A 4,917-nucleotide genomic window follows, 5' to 3' on the forward strand; every position below is an offset into this window, starting at 1 on the left:
AAAAAAAAAAAAAAAAAAGGTTTGACAAGGATACTTTTTGTCAGGGGAAGTGCTGTACATTCTGTTGCATCGCATCTGAGCCACGTCGCGGCAGTTCTCTCTTACAGTTTAAATGTGTCGTTGACCAGTCGGTCACAAGTTCACTTGCGTTTGCCCTTGTGTTAGCTATTGCAGTGTTTAAAACATAGGGTAATATAGGATATTGTAAAAGCTTTCTTGATCATGTTCAGTTGTGTTCACTTTATTATAAAAAGTTATCTTTTAGATATTCAAGTTTTTATCACAATTACAGTGTTGCAGAAATTTCAATCATGATGAATTATGATGGCAAAGAATTTTTCAAAGAATTATATCCATGCAGATGCTTTATCAGATTGTCTGAGTGATTTTGAAATATTTTGTAGTGACCTGAAAAATGATAGTTTATTGAAGGACAGTTATGAAACTGATATTAGACCACCAAAATGGCAAAAAAGAAATGTAATGGGGTCTGATAGTGAAAGTGAATTTGTTTGTTTGTTTTTTAAACTCAGTAAATTTGCATTCATTGTACTTTAAATATAATTATCTTTTTGAGAACTAGTGAGAATCGAGGGAAAACAGTAGCAAACAGAAATGTATCCAGGCATTTTGATTTCTACAGAAGCCATCTGATTTGAATGAGTTGTGACTCAGGAACGCATGGCTTGTCAGATGTTATCTGGGGGTGAGCTGGTTTGTGAGGACTTTGGTGCAGTAGATTGAATAGTTTTATTGAGCCATTCATGGAAGGTCTGAGCCAAGTTTTACTTGTTTGGTCATGTAAATTATGGCTCTTGCCCAAGCTGTCTTAAAAGAGCTACCTGCCACCTCACAATACATTTCATATTTAAACTTTTAAAAATAGCAGTTATACTTTTTCACTATAAAATAATGTGTTCTTTGTGGAAAATTTTAAAAAGAAACATAGAGATTTATTTTTAAAGAGTTTTATATAAATCATACTATACAGAGATAGTTTCTAGTTTTTTTCCATAGGTATGTGACTTTTTTTACTTCAGGTTAATATGAGGGTACAAATAATTAGGTTATAGTGTTTGCATTTGTTAGGTGAGGTCCCTGTTGTAGTTGTGTCCCACACCCTGGAAATGTGCCATATACCCCACATTGTGCCCAATAAGTGGGAACATACCAGTGCCCCTCCCTCCTTTGCTCTCCCTCCTCCTTCCTCACCCCTCTCCACATCTTGAACTGAATTGAGTTTTTCTCTTATGTGGGTCTGTATTAGATCGTCTACCGGTGATCTAATACAGACCCAATATCAATGTACCCTGGCGAGTACATTGGATACTTGCTTTTCCGTTGTTGTGATACATTACCAAGAAGAATGTGTTTCAAGTGAGAGTGATTTTGAAGAAGAGTGGATTGAAAATGATATCACACCAACATTGGAGGATTGTACAAATATTTCAGGTAAAACTGTTGAATTTAGTGATACACAGAGCATCAGTGAAGTGATGGATTTGCTTTTTTTTTTTTAATTGTTTGGGATTCATTGCAGGTATAAAGAATTAGGTTACACTGATTGTATCTGCTAGATAAAGTCCCTCATATATTTGTGTCCTGCCCCAAGAGGTGTGCCATACACTGTGACCCCCACCCCCACTTTCCCTGCTCCCCCTTTCCCCTACCCGCCACCTTGTATTAGCTCATCCACTGCTTTTATGTTAGAACAGAGTACATTGGGTTCTTGCTCCTCCATTTTTGTGATGTTTTATGTGTTCCACTTCCATCCAGGTTAATACAAAAGATGTAAATCTCCATCTTTTTTAATGGCCGAATAGTATTCCACGGTGTACATATGCCACGGCCTTTTAATCCATTCCTGGGTTGGTGGCCATTTAGGTTGTTTCCACGTTTTGGCAATTGTAAATTGAGCTGCAATAAACAGTGTAGTGCAAATGTCCTTGTGATAAAAAAAAATATGAAACTCTTCATGAATTTGGGTGTCATCCTTGCACAGAGGCCATGCTAATCTTCTCTGTATCATTCCAATTTTAGTACATATGCTGCTGAAGCTAGCACTGAATTTACATTTTGATAATTTTTTTTTATTTAGTTGCTTCTCAAACCAATTTATACCCCTACCAAATGGAACAATTTTATAATAAAAAGTCTCCTAAAACTTTACCGTGGCTGGAAGTTACAAGTAGTGATATAAAAAATCACTTGGTTTGTTGATATTGATGGGACAAAGAAAATATCACATTGCAGCGATTACTCATCAACAAACCCTTTGCTCTAAACATTAGTATTTCCTAAAACTATGACCAGAATGAGGTTCGAGCAAATCCTTACATATTTTTCATCTTAGTGATAATTCACAAGCTCCAGCATGTGAAGCTTTATAAAATCAGGCCTCTTTTGAATTACTTTACTCCAAAATTTCAGTCTTTGTATATACCTAAGCAGGAATTATCCCTAGATGAAGCAGTGGTACCATAGAGAAGACATATCAGTTTTGTTTCACTTTCATACTTAATCAGAGTAATAGCTGGTGGCAGGGGGTAGCTTCTGCACAAAAATTGCTGGTCAACAGTGCGTTCAGATGGATGAGAGGTTAGGTTTGTCAGCCTGATGCATTCATAAAATTCTCCAGCCTTTTGCGTAATGCTTTGAACAGTCATTAACAATCCCAGATTCATTCATTCATCTAGGGAGTATTGATATTTTAAACTGAAAATAACAAATAATTTCAACACTCCACCTTAATACTTGACTCTAGTATGGACCAGTAGCAATAGAAGGCAAGATTTTAGGAAATCTTTATTGGGAGATCACGTATTTAGTAAAGGAGATATTTTCTGGTCCCCTGGAAAAGGACTGTCATGACTGACTTTGAGAGGGAGCTGACCTGTGTTCCATAGGATCATGGTGGGAACCCACTGGTCCGGTGTGATGTGGCCAGGCAGGGTGTGCTTAATCACCAAGTGAGTGGTGTGGCCAGTGGGAATACCCAGGAGAGGGGCTCAACGTGAGCTGGGAATGCTTCCTAGAAGGAAAGGGGGTTGGCTTATTAGAAGTGAGCACTGGTGGCTCTGACTTCAGTAGACACTGGGAGTGAGATGGAAGGGGTGAACGTGAGCAAGATTAGGAAGGAAGAATCAGTACAGCCTGGTGAGCTGGGAGGGGGCAAGAAACTCCTAGAACTACTGCAGAGTATTTTCTTGACTGGTAACAGCTTTCTCAGCCTCTGCTCAGCCCCTTACCCCCTGTCAGAGGGAGTTTATGTGAAAGACATGGAGTTTTTGCTTGTTTCATGATTATTTCTTAAACTTGCTCTAAGATTAGATGGGCTCAGTTTAAACTCAGCCCATCAACTTGTTTCCATTTTATTCACAGGAAGTAAACTTCCCTTCCTGGTATTTTTTTCCCGTATTTTTAAGTAAATTTTATTGAAGTATAACCTATAGAAAGTCCCCAGATGCGGAATATATAGCTCAAGGAATTGTCACAAAATGAACACACCGATGTAACCAGCACCCACTCACGTCAAGAAAGAAGACAATGCCAGCACACTGGAAGCAGCTGCGGTCCCATGCCCCTCAGGTCAACGTCCCTTCCCCAGGAGAACAGGGTGCTGGCTCCCAACAGTGTAGACAACATTTGCCTGTTTGGGGATATACCCCTTTGTGTCTCCTCTTTGTATTTTGAGTTTATATCTGAATTCATCCACACTAAAACTTACCTGGATCCCACACTGAGGTATTTTTGAATACCCATTTTTAAGGAAGAGAATATAGTCATGCTTCAAAACATGTGTGTTTTAGTTCTATTATAATAGAATCCCACAGACTGGGCAATTATAGTGAATAGAAATTTATTTGGCTCACGGATCTGGAGCCTGGGGTGTCCAAGAGGCCAGTACTGACATCTGGTGGGGGGCTTCATGCTCTGTCTTCGGGTGGTGGAAGGCAGGAGAACTAGAGAGGGCTGAACTTGCTTTTACAGCTAACCCACTGTGGTGTTAATGACATTAGTCTGTTTGTGAGGGCAGAGCCCTCTTGACCTAATCACCTTGTTGGTTTTTCTTTTTTGAGACAGAGCCTCAAGCTGTCACCCTGGGTAGAGTGCTATGGTATCACAGCTCACAGAAACCTCCAACTCCTGGGCTCAAGAGATTCTCCTGCCTCCTCCTCCCAAGTAGCTGGGACTGCAGGCGGCCGCCACAACGCCCAGCTATTTTTTGGTTGCAGCCATCATTGTTGTTTGGCCCCGGGCTGGATTCAAACTCGCCATCTCAGGTTTATGTGGCTGGTGCCTTACCTGCTTGAGCCACAGGCACCGAGCCTCACCTCTTGTTTTTTTGAGACTCGCTCTGTCACCCTGGGTGGAGTGGTGTGGCATCATTGTAGCTCACAGCAACATCAAATTCTTGGGTTCAGGCAATCCTCTTGACTCTGCCTCTGAGTAGCTAGGACTAGAGGTACCTGCCACAATGCCCGACTAATTTTGTTTTTGTTTTAATTTTTAGTGGAGACAAGGATCTTGCTCTTGCTCAGGCTGGTCTGGAACTTGTGAGCTCAAGCAATCCAGCTGCCTCAGCCTCCCAGAATGCTAGGATTATAAATGTGAGCTGCCCTACCTAGATGACCTAATCACCTCTTTTTAGACCCCCACCTCCTGACATTATTACCCTGGGGATTTAGTTTTCAACATGTGAACTTTGCAGGACACATTCAAACCATAGCAGTGTGTTCACATTTAAAAAACAACAACAAAGATATATTTGAGTATTTTTTTTTAACTGAGCACAGATTAGCTTTTAAGAATAGGAAGCCAGGCTCGGCGCCTATAGCTCAACCGGCTAAGGCGCCAGCCACGTACACCTAAGGTGGCGGGTTCGAATCCCCAGCCCGGACCTGCCAAACAATAATG

At 40.7% G+C, this 4,917-nt stretch overlaps 1 protein-coding gene and 1 non-coding gene across 3 annotated transcripts in view; one reads left to right on the forward strand and one right to left on the reverse strand.

Moving 5' to 3' along the window:
- TBC1D2B (TBC1 domain family member 2B) overlaps window positions 1-4,917 on the forward strand; it is a 95,267-nt gene that overhangs the window by 59,607 nt on the left and 30,743 nt on the right. The gene's annotated exons all lie outside the window — the stretch shown is intronic.
- On the reverse strand, window positions 1,958-2,064 carry LOC111723481. The gene has a single exon (XR_002772008.1). It is a non-coding gene; the product is annotated as a U6 spliceosomal RNA (small nuclear RNA).

This window comes from Otolemur garnettii, unplaced genomic scaffold (assembly GCF_000181295.1).
Source record: "Otolemur garnettii isolate 467f Iridium unplaced genomic scaffold, OtoGar3 scaffold00011, whole genome shotgun sequence".
NCBI classification, from domain to species: Eukaryota; Metazoa; Chordata; class Mammalia; order Primates; family Galagidae; genus Otolemur; species Otolemur garnettii.